The 21600-nt window shown below is 39.2% G+C and overlaps 1 long non-coding RNA gene and 1 pseudogene across 1 annotated transcript in view; one reads left to right on the top strand and one right to left on the bottom strand.

The window, feature by feature from the left end:
• The first annotated feature begins 47 nt into the window (after positions 1-47).
• The window catches only part of LOC118355544 (uncharacterized), a 125114-nt gene continuing 103561 nt past the window's right edge, over positions 48-21600 (top strand). The window contains exon 1 of the long non-coding RNA XR_007412288.1: positions 48-168. This is a non-coding gene — a long non-coding RNA (uncharacterized LOC118355544). The remainder of the gene's footprint in view (positions 169-21600) is intronic.
• Positions 8801-10327, bottom strand: LOC125755551 (elongation factor 1-alpha 1-like; annotated as a pseudogene).

Genomic DNA, 21600 nt, shown 5'->3' with positions numbered 1-21600 from the left:
TATTACGGAGGAAGATTCGGCCTGACCTCCTCCGGCCCCCTCCCCCCAGCCCCTAGTACCCAGCCGCCTGACGGCGCTGCTGCGCAGGCGCGAAGACGCCCCTGCCAAACGTGCGTGTGTCGGGGGTGTATACAGCATCCAGATTCGCCCAATGGGAGCCAAGATCAGGTGCGGGGGGGCGGGACCTCACGGAGAGGGGCGGCGTTCCAGTGTCAGAGGGTGGGTGGGTGGGTGGGGCAGCCGGAAGTGGGCCGGGCTTGCGTGGAGGCGGAGCTCTGTTGGCAAACCTGCTTGGCTGTTTTGAGGTTTGTAGCCTTTGAGGACCTTGGTTTTCGTTTGCTTCTAGGTCTTGTCTTCTTATGGGCTTAACTCAGAAGGGAAAGCTTCGTTTTCCCAGCAAATTTTAATTATGCAAGCTTTTGATGTAAGTATGTAGTTAAGAAGAGGTGAATCAGTTAGTGGGTTAATGCCTCTCTTTAGTGTTCATAATTTGGCGAGGGTGCTGTAATTTACAGGAAGTTAATAACGTGGAGAGACATCAGGTTGCTTTAGCCCCACTGTGGAGACGAAAACACTTGAGTGTCGGAAATGCTCAAGTACCACACATTAGGTGATGGCTGGGAATTGAAGCCAGAGCTGCTTAGTGCTGGAGTCCGTGGACTCAACCACTGTTCTATTCAGTAAGCCCTAGTTCTTGTATCCTCGCTTAAAGGGTCGGAGCTTATATGGCTTAGCTCCTGGAGAACCCAGGCCACCCAGGAAAACTACCTTACCCCCCATTACAAATGCAGATACTGTTGAGATATCACCCATCCAACTGTTCAACGAATAATGGTTGTCTGGAAAGTGAAACCCAACCCCCAGAACATGCAATACGGAGAGCTCAAGGCCCGCCCAACACCTCACTGGGCTCCTCCGTCACCGCTGAGTCTGGTGGGCCTCTTGACTAGTGTGATGGTCGGTCAGGGCGCTGACAAGGACCTTCCTTGTGGACCTCTCTCAAAGAGTCTAGTGACAGAGGAGTGGAGGGTACAAGTTTGGCTTTCTCAAGATTATTACTGCAGGTGGTGATAGGAAGAAATGGACATCGCTCAGAGGAGGAGGAAAGAGGCTCTGCCCAAAAGGGAAGAATTAATAATTCTGGCACAGTCTGTTGTTTTTAGTTTCTCTGTTTTTCTTCTTTCTTACGGCATTTCACAGATGAAGAAACTGAGGTTCTGTGTGATTAAACGACTAGTGTGTCTGTATTGGACTAGTGTGTCTGTATTGGAATTTACATGCAAAAACTTTAGTCTCAACATTAAAACTATTCTGCAAGTAGAACACCCTTGAAAAATGTTTTAAAATGTGGATTATATGCTCAATTGATAATCTTTCACAAGACGTGGAAATTAATTTTATACTGATTGGGTTATTCTCTTCCTGAAAACAAAACCCAATAGTGGTGGTTGTCACCATTTCTGGAGAATAGCAGAAACGTGACTCATGCTGAAGCTTAGCTAGGCGAGGGAAGCATGGATTCTTTGCATACTTGGGTAATTCACAAACCTCACTGAAGCCTTTAACCGAGATTTCCATTCCGCTTCCCCTGTGCTCCTCTTAAAATCTGACAAGCTGAGTTGCAGGGCTTTTTTTTTTTTTTTTTTTAAAGATTTTATTCATGAGAGATACACACACACACAGAGAGGCAGAGACAACAGGCAGAGGGAGAAGCAGGCTCCATGCAGGGAGCCCGACGTGGGACTCGATCTTGAGTCTCCAGGATCGCGCCCTGGGCTGAAGGCGGCGCTAAGGCACTGAGCCACCCGGGCTGCCCAGGGCTTTTTTTTTTTAAAGACCGCTTAATTAAGGTATAATTGACATGTAATATGTGGAGCATATCTAAAGTATGTAATTGTGAAGTTTTGAGGTATATATCCCTTATATATAAGTCAAGTGAATAGATCTATCATCCTCAAGTTTCCTTATGCCCCATTGTAGTTTCTTTCTTGCATTCCTCCTTACCTCCCACACCTAAGCAACCACTGATCTAATTTCTGTCATTATACACTCATTTGCATTTTCTAAAGATTTATGTAAGTAGAATCAGACGGGTTTTTTTTTTGGGGGGGGTCTAGTCTCTTTTGCTCAGTATCACTATCTCAACATTTGTCCATATTGTTCTGTGTACCAATAGTTCATTCCTTTTTATTGCTGAGTGTATTCCATTATATGGTTGTACTGCAACTTACCCACTCATCTGTTGGTAGACATTTGGGTTGTGTCTAGTTTGGGGCTATTACCAATAAAGCTGCTATGAACATTTGTGTACAAGTCTTTGTGTGGACATACATTTCCTTTTTTCTTGGGTAAAAATCTAGAAGTGGAATGGTTGGGTCTTATGGTAGATATATATATTTTTTAAAATTGCTAAATGGTTTTCCAGAGTGGTTGAACTACTTTACATTCCCATCAAGACTGTATTCAGAGTTCCATTTCCTGCACATCCTCACCAATATTTGGTATGATCATTTTTAACTTTAGCCATGCTAATAGGTGTGCAGTGGTATCTTGTGGTTTTAAAGGAGTTTTCCTAATGACTAATGATATTAAATATCTTTTTATGTGCTTATTCACTATCTGTATATCTTTTGGTGAAGCACCTGTTTAGATCTTTGTTCCATTTAAAAAAATTGGGTGGTTGTTTTTGTCTTGAGCGTTCTTTATATGTTCTGGAATATATCTAATATATTCTTTACTAGATATATGCTTTGCAAAGATTTTATTACAGTATGTGGCTGGTCTTTTTGTTTTCAACAAGAATTTTGAAGAACAGAAGTTTTAAATTTTAATAAAGTCCAATCTGTTCTTTTATGGATTGTGCTTTTAGTGTCATTTCTAAAAAATTTTTGCCAACTCTAAGTTCACAAAGACCTTTTACTATGTTTTCTTCTAGAAGTTTTATAGTTTAGGCTGTATATTTAGGTTTATGATGCATTTTGAGTTACTTTTTTTAATGGTTTAAGACATGGATTCCAGTTCATATTTGTTACATATGGATATCCAGTTGTTCCAGCAATATTTCTTAAAAGGCTATTCTTTTTCCACTATTCTGTTTCTCTGCTTTTGTCAAAAGTTAGTTGTTCAATATCCTTTTTAAACATTTCATATTTATTCATCACCACTATATGTCAAACTGTGTGCTAACGCTGGAGATATGTATCAGTAAGTGTTCTTTGGTTGCAGAAACTAGAGATCAAATATTCCTAACTTAAATAAAATAGAAATTTATTAGAAGGATGTGAAGAATTAAAGGAAAAGTTGAGCAATTGGATCTCAGCTGACCTGATTGACCGGAAGGCAGATACTTCCACTAAGGACAGTAAGATCCTATTAACAAAAGAAGAGGGAATGGTGGTGGGCAGATATCTTCTGTAGCAGTGCTTCCCAACACTTTTTACACCCCTACATGATAAATGATCAGCTTGGGCAGTGTAGGAGGGTAAACTGGTGGAGATTAGGAGGTGTCTAAATTGGGCATGGTGAAAAAATCCATCACATTTTCTTTATATAATGTAAGAAAAAGGCAAGTATTAGGGAGATATGAAATATTGAATTTATATAAAACTTCTCAATAAAATATATTTAAAAATTTTATGAGAAATTTGAACTTGTTTCCATGATACAATTTTTATTTCAAGCCTTTATCCAAACTTAATTATGATAATATGTTAGGAAAAGTGCATATATCATAATTATGTAGCTTAAAGAATTTTTATTTTATTTTTAAATTTATTTTATTTTTTTCTAAGATTTTATTTATTTATTTGACAGAAAGAGAGAGCACGCAAGAGAGCACAAACGGGGAGAGACAGAGGCAGGCTCCTTGCTGAGCAAGGAGTCTGATGTGGGGCTTATTCTGAAAGCCCTGGGATCATGATCTGAGCCAAAGGCAGATGGTTAACTGACTGAGCCACCTAGGCAGCCCTTGAAGAATTTTTATAAAGTGAGCACACCTATTGTGTGTTCCAGTTATATGTACTCGCATAACAAATTACCCTTAAACTTAGTGGCTTATACAACATTTGTTTTGCCTTTGAATTTGCAATTTGAGCAAGGCGTGGTAGGTTAACTTAAAGGCTTGCTGCTGGAATCAATTGAAGGTGCCTTGCATCAGTTACATGTTTGGCTGTTGATATTATCTGTTGGCTGTGATTTTAGCTGGGTGACCAGAACACCTCCACAGGGCCTTTCCATGGAATTCCTTGATTTTTTCATAGCATGGTGACTAGGTACCCAGGGTGAGCATCCCAAGAAAGAGGGCCAGGTGGAAGCTCTAGTGCCTTTTGTAACCCTTCATTGGAAATCATGCAGTGTCAGTTCCAGAGTATTTCACAGTAGCCAGTTTGCTGGAGGGGAGTTATAAAAAGCAGCTCATATTGAAGTGGAGGAATTGAGCTCTACCTTCTAATGGAAAGGGTGTCAAAGGATCTGTGGATATGTTTTTAAACTACTTTACTTACCTAACCAGCTAGCTCCCTGATCAAGAAGCAGAATAGGGATCCCTGGGTGGCGCAGTGGTTTGGCGCCTGCCTTTGGCCCAGGACGCGATCCCAGAGACCCGGGATCGAATCCCACATCGGACTCCCGGTGCATGGAGCCTGCTTCTCCCTCTGCCTGTGTCTCTGCCTCTCTCTCTCTCTCTCTCTCTGTGACTATCATAAAAAAAAAAAAAAAAAAAAAAAAAAAAAAGCAGAACAATACCGGTGCTCCAATGTTGCCTTCCTGTCATTACCTGCTGCCCCAAAGGTAACCACTATCCTGACTACTAATAGCATAGATTAGTGTTGCCTGTTTTTGTAATTTATATAAATAGAACCATACAATATGTACTCTTTTGTGTTTAGATTCTGTCAGCATTGTGAGGTTCATTCATATGGTTCTGTGTAGATCTCTGCTTAGTATTCTATTTTGTAAATAGCAAATAATTTAAGTATGTGCTATTTATGCATGTGTATGTATAATTTATGTATGTGTATGTATCCAATTTATTATCAAATATTTGGGTAGTTTCCAGTTTTGTGTAATCTGAGTTCTGATTTAAAATTCTAGTACATATTTTTTGGTACTTGTATATGTAATATACATGTACATTCCTGTTGAAAATACACATGGGAGTTGAAATGATTGGTTTTATGGTATGCATATATTCAATCAATTTTAATTGATACTGCTAACCAGTTTTCCAAACTCTGCCACCTGCAGTGAGTAATCATGATCCTGATTTATTAATGCTATGGTTTGTGCTTGAAATGACTATACACAGTCCCCTTTCAAGACCTATTAATAATTATATTCTCAGATTCTTGATGGTTACATCGACAGAAGGCTGGTCTCAGCTGGCTCCGTTGAGCAGTATTGTAAGAACAAGTGTTTTCAGTCAACAAGGCAGACCCTATGTGACCTTTTTTTTTTTTATGACCTAACCTCAGAAGTCTACCCAGTTTTTGTCCACATAAGTAGGTAATGACAAAAAGAGATGATTTTTTTTCAATTGACAAAACATCTTTTATTTGTCATCAGTCAGAATTCAGATATCTTGATCTTTTAAGATTGTAGTCTAATCGTTCTTTCACTGACAGGTGTAAGGTTGAATGAAATTCCTTATGGTAATGACAATGGATTTACAACCCATTCAAATTTTTCATATCAAGGACCTCAAAGTAATAACGATGTTTTTCCCTAAACATACACAGATGTTGATTTACTCATCTTTTTTTTTTTTGATTTACTCATCTTAATAAGCATTATATGGGATTCTAGTTAGTAGTAGTAGTAAACTATTTTTAAAATCATTTTTTCCAAAAGTTGAACTTTTGCTTTGAATGTATAAACTTTGTTGGTAGATGTTAAGATAGGTCCAGAGGAATAATGAAGTGAGTATCCTGGGATAGTAAAAGTTCCTGAAAAGGCAAGAGAGAGGAAAAATTTGATATTTGAACTTGGAGACAGAGAACCCATCTGCAGAAGTCATCTTACGTAGCCAGCTCATGCTGACCCCTCAAAGGAGAGACCTAGTGGAATAAACACCCGGATACCATTTTTCTCCCCTCTCTGATATTGTGACATGTTGTCAATGCTTTTACTATTTTATTCTTTGAGAGTGGTACCTTTTCTATCTCCCTGGCTTCATTGGTTGACAGTATTGATAATTTTCATGTTGGTTGATAAAATGGGTTGATTCTGCAATTGCATAAGGTCAGATCCATTTTACTCCTGTCTTTTGTGTTGTGGTTGTCATATGTTTTTACTGCTACACAGAAACTTAAGAAATAAGGAAAAACCACCTCTTTTTATTTACCTACAGGTTTGCAATTTCCAGTGCTTTTCATTCTTTTCTGTAGCTCTAAGTTTCCATCTGGTTGATTCACTGCATACTGAAGAACTTCATTTAATATTTTCTGTATTACGTATCTGCTAGGTTAGTTTTAAAAAATGGCTGCACATTCTTTGACACCTTTTCCACTAAGATACTGAGTCTTTATCCCCTCCTCTTGAATCTGGGTAGATTACTGATTTCTTTGACCTGTACAGAACAGCAAAATGAAACACTATGACATCTGAGGCTAGGTCATAAAAGACTGTGAAGTTCCTGCTTTATTCACTTGAACGCTTGCTTTTAGAGCCTTGAGCTACCATGTGAGAAGACTGTCATTCTGGAGAGACCATATTCTGGTCAACAGAACAAGCTGAGCCCAGTGGTATAGTCATCCCTGCCAGGGTGCCAGATATGTGAGTGAAGCTGTCTTGAATCCTCTAAACTTCTCACTCACCTGGTGAATACCCCTGAGTGACTTCCTTTGATGCCACAAGGAATATAAAGATCACCTAGCTGAAACTTGCCCAAATTCCTGATTCTCTTAATCATGGGATATAATAAAATCATTGTTTTAAGCAATTACTTTTGAATAGTTATATAGTATGAGATAAGTGGAACAAAATTTGGGGTGCTGTTGTAACAAAAACCTAAAACATGGCACTGGCTTTGGGACACTTGTGAGGCAGAAGTTGACAAGATTTTGAGAAGACTGTTAGTGGGATCCTGACAGGCATTGAGGAGGGTGTCAATGAGAACTTAGAAAATAAGGGCAGCCCAGGTGGCTCAGCGGTTTAGTGCCACCTTCAGTCCAGGGTGTGGTCCTGGAGACCAGGGATTGAGTCCCATGTTGGGCTCCCTGCATGGAATGGAGCCTGCTTCTCCCTCTGCCTGTGTCTGTGCCTCTCTCTCTCTCTCTGTCTCTCATGAATAAATAAATAAAATCTTAAAAGAAAGAAAATAAGAAATAAGAAAAATGTTATTGGAAGCTGGAGGAAAGGAGGATCTTGTTCTGTTATGGCAGGTGGTTTAGCAAATGTATAACATGGACAATCATAAAATATATTTAATGAACTGATGGATCTGGCTTAGAAGATTTTCAGGCAGAATGCTGAAAGTGTAAACTATATTTCATTTATTTGTTTTAGAATTATGTATCATAAGGTATGGATAGACAGAACTGTACTAAAGAAAGAATTGTTCACCTTCCAAACATAATTTAGAGGAACTATAGGAACAAGATCTGAAAATGAAACTATTTCTTATCCTTAGTTTCTCTCAGCAGAAGAAACTCAAAGAGCCACAGAACAAAGATCAAATTCAAGGCTCTGTTAGAAAATCATGGACTCAAGGTAAAAATGAAGCCAAGAGTATTATTGTGAAACTTTTTGTTATGAGTTCAGAAAGAGGTAAAAAGACTTGTACGGTTCTTAAGGGGTTGTCTGTACTACAGTAAGCCTTCTAAGAATCTTAAGGGTATTGTCCCACAGTAGCTTCACAGAGAGCCCAAGGCAGAAAAGATCTTATCTAGAAGATATTTGTGGATGTGGCTTTTTATCTAATGGAATAGATTTTAAATTGATATTCAAAAAATCCACGAAATTTTTATAGTAATAATATCAGCTTATACTGAAAAAAAAAATACCCAAACAGACTGTACAAAATGAAGAGAGACTTTTGGATCCTTAAACTTCTGTGGACAGGAAGTAGGCTCAGTAGGCTACTCAGCGACAGAAATGGGTTAGTTCTATGGAAAAGGAAGGATGACTTAGAGGGCAAAAATTAGATCTCAGGGGTAAGAACCAAAAATTATGGAGAATCATTCCTAGGGAGCAGGATTAGGTCCTAATCATGACTGGTAACATACACTCAGCCGGATTTTATAATTTCAATGGATTGGTGACTATTTTATTCCTTTACTAATTATTATTATTATTATTATTATTATTATTTATTCCTTTATTAAATGATTATCTATTTATTGCAGTAGTTCTATGTCTGTCACATCACCCTCTCTGGGGTATGTGTAGGGGCAGATAACTTGTCTCTTTAGTTTGCAGATTTCCAGATCAAGGTCTGATCCCAGGAAACTACGTGGAGCCTCATCCATACCTGGACTTGATTTATATAATAAGATAATGGGCTTTGAACCTGAGCTTGATGTCATGATGGAATGAGACTTGTATGGCATCTAGAGAAGGGGCAAATATATATTACATGTTGGAGGTATATAAACATTTTTGGCTAGAGGGTAGATTCTGCTATTTAAAATCATTTCTACAAATATTTTGGTATTCCTATTTTTTTTCTCATTAAAGTTTTGTTTTAATGGGTCTCAAAATTCTGTGACAGATTTTTGGTCAAGTTGTTTCCATTAAAAAGTACTGGTTTTAAAAAATAATAACTTAAAACTGCCACACACAAACACAAATGGTCCACAAAACATTCTCCTTTCTTTCTGAAGGTTTTATGATGCATTGTTATCATTAACCAGTCTTTTACTATTAAACTTAAATGGCCAATTGACACAAACAGTTCTGAGACTGTTCTTCCACCACTGATTAAGACTGGGGTGGCAGGTATTGGGGATAATATTCATTTAGCCTTCTGAGCTTTCTGGGCAGACTTGGTGACTTTGTCAGCTCCCCTGCCTTCTTGTCCATTGCTTTGATGACACCCACAGCAACCATCTATCTCATGTCACGAACAGCAAAATGGCTCAGGGGAGGATAGTCAGAGAGACTCTCAACACACATAGGTTTGCCAGGAACCATATCAACAATCTTGAAATCTGGCAGCATCCCCAGATTTCAAGAACTTGGGACCATCTTCCAGCTTTTTTCCAGAATAACGATCTATCTTCTTCAACTCAGCAAACTTGCAAGCAATTTTGTGAGCTGTGTGACAATCTAGCACAGATGCATATCCAGCACTGATTTGGCCTAGATGAGCCATGAAGCCAGCTGCTTCCATTAGTGGGTGATTTTTGCTGTCACCAGCCACATTGCCATGATGAACATCGTTGATAGATAAATTCTTGACATCAAAGCCCACATTGTCCCCTGGAAGAGCTTCGCTCAAAGCTTCATGGGGCATTTCAGCAGACTTAACTTCAGTTGTAACATTGACCACAGCAAAGGTGACCACCATGCCAGGCTTAAGAACACCAGTCTCCACTAGGCCCACTGGGTCAGTAGCAATACCACCAATTTTGTAGACGTCCTGGAGAGGCAGACACAAGGGCTTATCAGTTGGGGCAAGTTGGTGGCAGAATGCATTCCAGAGCTTCAAGCAGTGTGGTTCCACTGGCATTCCCATCTTTACGGGTGACTTTCCACCCCTTGAACCAAGGCATGTTAGCACTTGGCTCCAGCATGGTGTTACCATTCCAACCAGAAATTGGCACAAATGCTACTGTGTCCGGATTGTAGCCAATTTTCTTAATGCAGGTGCTGACTTCCTTAACGATTTCCTCATATCTCTTCTGGCTGTAGGGTGGCTCAGTGGAATCCATTTTGGTAACACCAACAATTAGTTGTTTTACACCCAGTGTGTAAGCCAGAAGGGCATGCTCACGGGTCTGCCCATTCTTGGAGATACCTGCTCAAATTCACCAACACCAGCAGCTACAATCAGGACAGCACAGTCAGCCTGAGATGTGCCTGTAATCATGTTTTTGATAAAGTCTCTGTGTCCTGGGGCATCAATGATGGTCACATAATACTTGCTGGTCTTGAATTTCCACAGGGAGATACCAATGATGATACCATGTTCACCTTCAGCTTTCAGTTTATCCAAGACCCAGGCATACTTGAAGGAGCCTTTTCCCATCTCAGAAGCCTCCTTCTCAAATTTTTCAATAGTTCTTTTGATCCCACCACATTTGTAGATCAGATGGCCAGTAGTGGTAGACTTGCCCGAATCTACGTATCCAATGATGATGATGTTGATACGAGTCTTTTCTTATCCCATTTTGGTTTAGGTTTAGCAGTGGTTTTCATGACACCTGTGTTCTGGTGGCAAACCCATTGCGAAAAAGCAGCTTTCCTCCTATTTGGAAACTATGTTCTTTCCCTTTGAAATGCATAAGCTTGTGATTGCTTCAACTATAGTATATGTCAGAGGTTATGCTTTGTGACTTCTGGGTCTAGGTCATAAAAGACCATGTAGATTCTGTCTCATTTGCTAGAACTCTTGCTCTTAAAGGCAGTAGGTAAGAAGTATGAGTACCCTGAGGCCCCATGTTGGTGGGACTGCATATAATCTCATTGGTCTACAGTTCCTGCCAACCCTCACCTTCTAGACATCTCTGCCAATGTGGTAGATTTGTGAGAAGAACCATGTAGATAAAGCAAGATATGTAAATGAATATATCAAGAGAATTTGATGCCACAAGGAAAAGGTTCACCCAACTATGTCTTGCACAAATCACTGAAGATTTTCTCATTACCTTTTATTTTCAAAAATGTGATTACAGTATGCTTCCCTTCCCCAATCCTGTTTTGCTTCATTGAGCTTGGATCTATGGGCTTATGTTTTTCATCAAATTTGAAAAAGGAAACTCCCATTATCTTGAAAAATGTATTTTTCTGTGCCAATGTCTCTCTCCTCCCCAATTACAATTATGTTAGCCACTTAATATTATCTCATAGTCCGTTGAGTATTTGTTAATGTTTTTCAACTGTTTGTCCTTTCTCTGTTTACTTAGGATAATTTCTGTTGCATGTCTTCAAGTTTACTTGTCTTCATCAGAGTCTAATCTGCTATGAGGTCCATTCAATAAAATTTTCATGTCACATAATGTCTTTTTCTAGTTGTAAAATATCTTTTGCTTTCTTTTTATACTTAGGTATTTTCTATTTTGAGATTTCTTATTTTTCCTTAATTACACAAATGTTTTCCTTAAATCTTTGACTTTATTTATTTATTTATTTATTTATTTTTAAGATTTTTTAAATTTATTTATTCATAGAGATGCAGAGAGAGAGAGAGAGAGGCAGAGACACAGGCAGAGGGAGAAGCAGGCTCCATGCAGGGAGCCTGATGTGGGACTCGATCCAGGGTCTCCAGGATCACACCCTGGGCTGCAGGCGGTGCTAAACAGCTGCTCAACCGGGGCTGCCTGACCATATTTATAATAGTTATAGAATCCTATGCTAATTTCATCATCTCAGTCACTTCTATGTCAGTTTATATTAAGTTTTCTTTGTTATAGTTTATATTTTCTTCTCTACATGCCTAGTAGTTTTTAAAAAGATTTTATTTTTTAGAGGGAGAGAGAGAGAGCATGTGTGAGTGCATGAGTGTGTAGAGGGACAGAGGGAGAGAGAATCTCAAGCGGACTCCACACTGATTGCAGAGCCAATGCAGGGCTTGATCCCAGGACCACGAGATCATGACCTGAGCCAAAACCAAGAACCAGAAGATCAACGGACTGAGCCACTCAGGTGCCCCTAAGCACCTTTAATGCATGCTCTAGGTAATGGATGCTATGCTATTGTGAGTTTAGATCTTGTGGTTAATGGAGTATTTTATTATGGCAGGCAGTTAATTTATTTACATATCAGTTTGATTCTTTTGAAGCTTTGTTAAGTTCAGTTTTGAGATAATTCTACATTCACATGCACTTAAAAGAAATAATACAGAGAGATCCTTTGTACCCTTTACCCCATTTCCCCCAAAGGTAGCATCTTGCATTACTATGGTATAATACTACAACCAGTAAATTTACATTGATATAACTCAGTAACTTCATTTAGATTTTACCAGTTTTAGATACACTTGTCTGTGTTATTATTATTTTTATTTCAGCCATTCTGTACACCTATCAGAATGCTGATGGTATTATACACCATCTCATTGTGGTTTTTACTTGGATTTGCAGAATGCCGTGTGATATTTAACATCTTTTCATGTGCTTATTTGCTATCTGTATATTCTCTTTAGTAAAATGTCTATTCACATCTGTTCCAATTTTCTAATAAGATTAGTTACTGTTTTTAAGAGTTCTTTGCATATTCTAGGTATAAATTTTGTTGGATTTGTGGTTTGAAACTATTTTCTATTTTTTTTAATCTGACTCTTTATTCATTTTTATTTTTATTTTTTTTTTGAGAGAGAGAGAGAGAGAGAGATGAGCTGAGGCAAATGGAGAGAATCTTAAGCAAACTCCATGCTCCATGGGCCTAGTGCAGAGTCTGATGTGGGGCTCATATCTCAATCCCTGAGATATGACCTGAGCCAAAATCATGAGTTGAATGCTTAGCCAACTGAGCCACAGTGTAAAAGTTTTTAATTTTGAAGTGCCTTAATTTATCATTTTTTAAATGAATTTTGCTTTTGGTATCAAGTCTAAGAACTCTTTGAATAGCCTTACATCCCAATGATTTTTTTTCTATTTAAAAATTTTTAAAAATAAATTTATGTTTTACATTTAAGATTCATTTTAAGTTAGTTTTTGTATTAGATGTGAGGGTTAAGTTAAGGCTCATCTTTTTGTGTGTATGTATGCAGTTTTCTGGCACTGTTTGTTGAATAAAAGGTTATCATTCCTCCACAATTGCTCTTGTACCTTTGTCAAAAATCATTTGAGCATTTCCTTTGTGGGTCCATTGCTGAGTTCTTTATTCTGTTCCATTGATTTGTGTGCCTATCCCTCTACCAGTATCATAGTCGTTTTTAGTGTAGCTATATAGTGATATAGCTGTATGGTAGGCAATAAAGAATTAATATAACACTCCTGTTACTACCTTCCTTAGAATGGGCTGCTTCAATGTTTGACCCTTGGCTAGCACCTGAGAATTAGGATTTCAGGACAACTCTCATCACCCTAACTGATAAGAGTAGCTCACTGTGCCTGAACTTCAAACAGTGATGATTTATCCTGAACATTTGCTTTCCTTCTGGGACTCTGAAATTTTAATGTGTGCTAGGCAGAGTATGCCTATGTGACCAGTACCCAATAAAAACTGTGGGCACTGTATCTCTAAGGAGATTCTCTGGCAGACAACATTTCACATGTGTCATCACAACTCTTTACCAGAGGAATTAGACAAGTCCTATAACTCTAATAGATGAGCACTCTTGGAATCTTGTGCTTAATTTCCTCCCAAATTTTGCCCCATGTACCTTTTTCTTTTGCTGACTTTGCTTTATATCCTTATGCTATAATAAATAGCCATGAGTATGACTATATACTGCCATATGAGCACCCCACACACACCCTCAGCAAACCACAGAAACTGGGAGTGGAGTTGAGTACTCAACATTGGGCAGAATGATTCATCCTACTTTCTTTTTCTTTTTCAAAAATATATTTTTTAATTTTTTAAATTTATTTATGATAGGCACACAGTGAGAGAGAGAGAGGCAGAGACACAGGCAGAGGGAGAAGCAGGCTCCATGCACCGGGAGCCTGACGTGGGATTCGATCCCGGGTCTCCAGGATCGCGCCCTGGGCCAAAGGCAGGTGCTAAACCACTGCGCCACCTAGGGATCCCTCAAAAATATTTTTAAAGCAATTTTAGGTCCTGTGACTTTCTGTATTTTGCTACAAGGAACATTTGTTGGGATTTTGGTAGGAATCACATTAAACCTATCAAGGTGGGAAGAATTGACATGTTTACAATATTAAGTCTTCTAGTTCATGAACATTGTATGGCTCCTATTTGGTTAGGTCTTCTTTGATTCTTTTTCAGCATTTTGTAATTTTCAGTATACTGATTCAGTACATATTTTGTTAGATTTATACTTAAGTAGTTGATTTTCTTTGAAGCAATTGTAAATTGTAGTATTTTAAATTTCAGTTTCCATGCACTCATGGTTAGTATAAAGCTTGTTTTTAAGTATTATTAAGGCAATATAAAGTCTTTTAGGACTAGATTAGCCCTACTCCTAAAGTGTAGTCTTTCTGAGGGCTTCCTTGAATGCTGCAGAATTTTCAGTAAGGTCTGGCTACTCTGGAGATCAGAACTAGAATGGTTCCCAGACTTGGATGAACTCCAGTAATTGTTCAGCTCACAGCTACCTGGTAATTATTCTTTTTCCAATGGTAGTTCTTTGTGCAGCTTTGTATATTCTCCACGTGCACACACAAATTATTTGGTCAGAGATTCATGCACATTTCTGGATCTTTTTCTCTGAGCACACCTCTCTTCTTTCTGGTACTATGTCTCACAACTTCCAGCAACTTTGTCAAGTATACTTCATAAAGCTGGAAAAAGGTAACATTAATAGTCAGATATTATCTCCTGATTCTTATCCCCTCTGATTTCTTATCCCCTCCTCACTTCCCTGCTGATTAGATCCCTCAAGTTGTTTTCAAGAGTGTAAGAAGAACTGGAAATACCTCTACATCAATCTTCAGTCCTAGAAGAGGTGGACTGAAAGAGATAAAATCCTGGTCAAGCTCTGGAAATTATCTGATTTTTGCTTGGTCCCTCCATAGTGATCTGTCTTTTGATTTTTTTAAAAAGATTTTATTTATTTTTTCATGAGAGACAGAGAGAGAGAGAGAGAGAGAGAGAGAGAGAGAGGCAGAGACACAGGCAGAGGGAGAAGCAGGCTCCATGCAGGGAGCCCAATGCAGGACTTGATCCCAGTTCTCCAGGATCACGCCCTGGGCTGAAGGCAGGCGCTAAACCGCTGAGCCACCGGGGCTGCCCTGTCTTTTGATTTTATACCCAAGATGGTCACCACACATTTGATCACAGTTTTTCTTTTTATTAGGAACCCTGAGGGGGGATCTTCGTCTAGGAGGTGATAATACAAGACAGAAAACATGCAAACTAACTGTTCAGGATATAAAGACTGTAGAACAACTCTTGCTTTTGTTCTCTTCCCTTGATGCAAACATATAAATTATCCTCTGAAAACAGTTTGGCCTACACTTTGCTTACCATGCTGTCATAGTGCCAGTTTCCAAATGAGTATATTCACATTTACAGGAAACACTGTGTCATTGCAAATGGCTGAAAAGTACTCTGCCAGTCTCACTAGGCTGACTCCTGACTCACAGAATTGTCCAAGATTCACCTGGACAGAGGTTTCCTATATCATACACTTGAAACTAGGCCTCGATGCCATTATTTTAAAAAGATGTTTTCTTTCCAGGTACAGATGAGAAAGGATGGAGATGTGAAAAGATATAGAAACATGGCTTAGCTCTGTTTTGTGCCACTTAGTACAGAAATTTGCATTAGAAAGCCATTACTGCCCACTGTAGTTCTTATGCTAGTTTTATGATAAGTCACTGGAGGAGTATTAAACATAAACATATATATGTCTAATATATACCTATATAGGCATATATATATATATGATTTTTCTGCCACATTTGTGATTATAATACTCCTCTCACTGATGGTTCTATCGGTATAATTAAGAAAAATCAATAAATCTATTTTAAAATATTTCGCTGATTTTTCTATGGGGAATAAGAGAATTCAGTGGTGGACACTCCAGGGAAACCTGGTTTCTTTTCCGGATTCTATTTTATTTTATTTTTTTAAAGATTTTATTTATTTATTCATGAGAGACACCCACAGGGAGAGAGGCAGAGACACAGGCAGAGGGAGAAGAAGGCTCCACACAGCGAGCCCAACATGGGACTCAATCCCTGGTCTCCAGGATCACACCCCGGGATCACGCCTTGGGCTGAAAGCGACGCTAAACCTCCAAGCCAACCCGGCTGCCCTCTTTGCAGGATTCTAGACTGAAAGTCCATGCTGAAATTTGTTTTTTTGTTTTTAAAGATTTTATTTATTTATTCATGAGAGACACACAGAGAGGCAGAGACATAGGCAGAGGGAGAAGCAGGCTCCATGCAGAGAGCCCAATGTGGGACGTGATCCCGGAACTCGGGGATCATTCCCTAAGCTGAAGGCAGATGCTAAACCGCTGAGAGCCACCCATGCTGCAGTTTGAATAGAAGAAAGGCAGTTTAGAATTTAGAATTTGTCCTTTTGTCGATAGATTTATGGCTACCTATACTGGCTAGGTTTCAGAATCATTTGTGGAATTAAAAAAAATATATAGATAGATATATTACTCAGCTGTAAAAAAGAATGATATCTTGTCATTTGCAAAAGCATGGATGGACTTAGCATTATGCTAAGTGAAATAAGTCAGAGAAAAACAAATACCATATGATTTCACTCATATGTGGAATCCAAAAAACAAAACAAACAAATGAAAAGCAGAAACACTCATAAATACAGAGAATAAACTGATGGTTGCCAGAGGGGAGTGGGGTGGGTGGCATGGGCAAAATGGGTGAAGGAGAGTGGTATATACAGGTTTCCAATTATGAAATGAATTAAGTTAGAAGGATAAAAAGTGTGGCATGTGAATATAAGTTAATGATATCGTAATAGTGTTGTGTGATGACATACGGTAGCTCACTTGTGAGCATAACATAACTATAGACTTGTCAATCACTATGTTGTACACCAGGAACTAATGTAACATTGTGTATCAACTATATTTAAATTAAAAAAGTTACAAATATTGTACTTGCTCCCATCTACTTGAAAAAAAAATACAGATATAAGGATTCCACTCCTAAAGATTCTGAGACATTAGATTTGAGTGGGGTCTATAAATATATGTTTAAAATTTTTTTAAAGTAATTCTGCTTGTTTCCTAGTTTGTGAACCACACAGAGATAGAATATACATATTAATTAGTAAGAAGAGTTAACTTGAAACAAGCCTGTATTAATAAGGACTCTTGAAAAAAAAATAAGGACTCTTGGTTACGAGCAAACATCAGAAACCCAAAGCAAACTTGAGCAAAATGGGATTTACTGGCTTATGTAACTGGGAATTTCAGGGTGGAACTGGCAAGATGCTCTATGATGCTCCATAGGGGCTCAGATGATACTGTTAGATTTCTCTTTTCTTTCTTCCTCTCTAGTTCTACCAACATGTCCTTTCATGGTGGGAAAGGTTGCTTCTAACAGCTGTAAGCTCTTATTTTTACTGTTCGTGATTCAAAAGGAAGGGACGTTTCATCTTCTTATTTATATCACATGGATGGATTCTGGCCCTGCTTGGCTTCGGTAAGAGGAGGATGGTCATGTGATTAGCCAGAGATCGGATAGTGCCCTGGTATTTTTAAAAATATTTTATTTATTTATTTATTCATGAGACACACACACACACACACACAGAAAGAGAGAGAGGCAGAGACACAGGCAGAGGGAGAAGAAGGCTCCATGCAGAGAGCCTGAGGTGGGACTCCATCCTGGGTCTCCAGGATCAGGCCCTGGGCTGAAGGTGGTGCTAAACCACTCAGCCACCTGGGCTGCCCCAGTGCCCTGGTATTATGTTTCATTAGAACCATATAGGATGAAGGAGGGGTAGTTTTATTTTTCCTACCTTTGTGTGGTGAGCACACCCAAGCAGGTCTTATCTTTTTAGAAAAGGCCAGGAAATTTTCTCTTCTTTTGCATCTTGAGTTGTCTGAGGGAGAGGGGGAGGAAGAAGGCGAGGGGGAGGGCGAGGGGGAGGCTTAATCCCAGGACCCTGATATCATGACCTTAGCTGAAGACAGATGCTTAACCAACTGAGCCACCCAGCCACCCCACAACATGCATTTTTGACATATCAAAGTCTAATGTTAATTTATACTTTCCTCCCAAATGATGTTAGGACCTTGGAACACTTAACTGCCTCTTGGCTTATTGTATTATTATTGATATTTTAATTCTATATATATATTTGAAGCTTCATAAAATATTATTTTATTATTTTTGCTCTGTATGGTCAATATTCATTTAGATTCACCCACATATTTACCATTTCTATTGCTTTTGTTCCTTCATTTTCTCTGTCCTTCCATTTGGGATCACTTTTTGTATGCCCAAGGAATACTGTAACATATATGAACTTACCTGCTGTTCAGTGTTGACCCTAACGAGTTCTCCAGATAGCTGAGGAGTCTGGGAGAGGTTTTACTTTCTCTAGCACTATGGCATCTAGCAAAAAGTTCCAGGTTGGCTCCATTCTGTAGCAAGTAGGCCTCTGTAGCTCTGCCAAGCCTCTGAGGAGCTGCCTCCATGACCTAAGGCATAATGGCCAGGAGGTCTGGGAGAGTCATGGACTCAGAGCCTGTGAGAGCTTCTATGTCCAGGAGAGCACAGTATATGACCAGCAATTGCTGCTCTGATGGTGTATAACACAGGGCAGAAGAGAGCAATTTCTTGCATAAGAAACCCATGGACAATTTATGACCATTATGGGTGAGTCCAGAGACTGCAAGAGGCATGAGAGGAAGATGCTAAAGCTTCAGTGATGAACGAGTCTCTGGGCACTAATTAGAATGTCTATAATATTGCAATTTGGATAGATTCTAGAGCATTTTGTTGGAGAGAGACAATTAAATGTGGGCTAATTTCCAAATAGTATAAACGAGCTTAAGTAAAATGTGTAAATGAGGAATATGTTGTCTCTAGAACCCCAAAGGAACTAAAAATTATTATGGGTGCTGAGGTTCTCGACCATATCAGGGATGGAGCAGTCTGGTTTATGGAATACTTATTAGGAATTTAAGTGAAGCAATGGGGCTTTGCATTATGTGGATGACAATGGCTCAGTTCCCTTTTCTGAGCATTTTTGTGTGTAATTGTCCCAAATGAGTGCTTCCAATAAATCTCCTCAGAAGAGATCAATGTAATCAATGTGGTGTCAATACTTTTAAATCAATGTAATGTCATACCTGTGATCCTAGAGAAAATCAGATGTAGTTAAGATCTTGCTTGTAAAGATTATATGTGTGATATTAAGCCTATTGAGAGACCCCATGGGCAGCTGAGTAAAGGGCTATTGTTTCCTTTTTGAAGGTAAAGGCAAAGAATGGTTGAGAGGCTGTTGAAATAGTCACTAAACAGAACATTTAGTCAAATCTGCAATAGCAAAATATTTATTAGTTTTTGATTGGAAAGTCAATAATTTTAATAATATGGGGAATTGATGGAGCCTTGATGGATAAGACCATGGCATTTAATGTTGTGATAATCCATTATGAGGCAGCATTCATTCTTTCTAAGCACCAATACAGGCAAAACTGGGTTGTTAAATGAAGAAGCTGTGAGGATAATCACCGCTTCTCTCAATGGGTCATCATGTATAAAGGATTTCAGTCATTGAATATTTTAATTTACATTGGGCCATATTAACTTTTTTATGGCCCCAGGTTTAAATCAGGTTTGAATTAGTTCCTTTGCTGTGCCACAAGGGTGCCATGGGTTTTTTCCCATAACCTTGAGGATTCAGATCTTAGCTATGACAGAGGCATATACAGCATGGCAACAGAGGTGTTTAGAGGTCTTGGTAAGCTGTTTGTTCTTAGGACTGAGGGCGTCAGCCTACTACATAGTGGCTGCTCTTTTTTCTTTCTCTCTTTCCCTTCCTTCCTCCCTCCCTTTCTCACCACTTAATGACTATTCTTTTATAAGTGACCACTGATGAACTTGTACCTTGCATAGGCTATAGTTTTTCCTTTGAGTACTTTATACATCAGAGACTGTGGCTAGTAAGACACAACCAATTGGTTATCAGCAAGAGTCTTTACCCAGAGCCTAGCATCAGACCCAGTTCCATTCTAAGATAATAGATAAGTTTGGGCTGAGACACAGTATTTGAATCAATATTTGATATTTGGCATTTAGGGAAAGGAGTACAGTATGTTTTTCCTATCTTTCTCCACTTTTACCCTCGGAGTGAACAGAATCATCCAGGAGCAGAGTATGGAGATAAGAAGGGAAACACTGGGACCAAAACCACAATGAGATACCACCTCACACCAGTGAGAATGGGGAAAATTAACAAGGCAGGAAACCACAAATGTTGGAGAGGACGCGGAGAAAAGGGAACCCTCTTACGCTGTTGGTGGGAATGTGAACTGGTGCAGCCACTCTGGAAAACTGTGTGGAGGTTCCTCAGAGAGTTAAAAATAGACCTGCCCTACGACCCAGCAATTGCACTATTGGGGATTTACCCCAAAGATACAGATGCAATGAAATGCCGGGACACCTGCACCCCGATGTTTCTAGCAGCAATGTCCACAATAGCCAAACTGTGGAAGGAGCCTTGGTGTCCATCGAAAGATGAATGGATAAAGAAGATGTGGTTTATGTATACAATGGAATATTACTCAGCCATTAGAAACGACAAATACCCACCATTTGCTTCAACGTGGATGGAACTGGAGGGTATTATGCTGAGTGAAATAAGTCAATCGGAGAAGGACAAACAGTGTATGTTCTCATTCATTTGGGGAATATAAATAATAGTGAAAGGGAATATAAGGGAAGGGAGAAGAAATGTGTGGGAAATATCAGAAAGGGAGACAGAACATAAAGACTCCTAACTCTGGGAAATGAACTAGGGGTGGTGGAAGGGGAGGAGGGCGGGGGGTGGGGGTGAATGAGTGACGGGCACTGAGGGGGGCACTTGACGGGATGAGCACTGGGTGTTATTCTGTATGTTGGTAAATTGAACACCAATAAAAAATAAATTTATTAAAAAAAAAGAAAAGAAACACTGGGACCATAAGCTAGGCTTATAGTCTTGCAAGCTAGGTTTAATAGTAATACTGTATCTCCTTATTATTCCTTGGTTAATGAATCCTATGAGACTGATGTGAAAAAGAACTAACAGTTTTTGAGATCCTGACAGTCCCTGTGTGAAACATTCTGTACTTGAAAATGTAGGCAGACTGCAAATCCTTTGTATAAGTTGTCTATTTAAAAAGAACCTCAAATAAGTGATTCATTTATAGAGTTCAGGTGGCCTGAACACAGGCCTTGGGAGGATGGAAGAAAGGCATTATGAAGTTTGCTTTTAGGGCAGGAGGGCTTTTTAGGGGAGTTGGAGAAGTGGTGGAGGACATTGATGGCGGTAGAATCAGGGTAGGGGAATGCAGTGGTGGTGGTGGTGGTACAAAGGCAGTGAGGATGGAAGAAAAGAAATGCTTTTTGCCATCTGCTTTCCTCAGAAACTAGAGCCAGAGGCTATGATTTGCATACAGGTAGTTTATTTGGGAGGTGAATCTTGGAAGCAGGAGAAAGAAGTGTAGTGTTTGCTTGAAATGGCAAGCAGCAGGATTGGAGGAGTCTGAGGTCGCATGGAGCTGTCTGTCACAGTTATGGTTGAAAGCAGAGGTGGACCTTGAGGATGAGATGTGGACACCAAAGGCATTTACTCTTGTCTACCTCTCACATAGCTCATATTTACATGTATCCT

This window comes from Canis lupus, chromosome 8 (assembly GCF_003254725.2).
Source record: "Canis lupus dingo isolate Sandy chromosome 8, ASM325472v2, whole genome shotgun sequence".
NCBI classification, from domain to species: domain Eukaryota; kingdom Metazoa; phylum Chordata; class Mammalia; order Carnivora; family Canidae; genus Canis; species Canis lupus.
The sequence above is the reverse complement of the archived record's forward strand: the minus strand, read 5'-3'. Positions and strand labels throughout refer to the sequence as shown.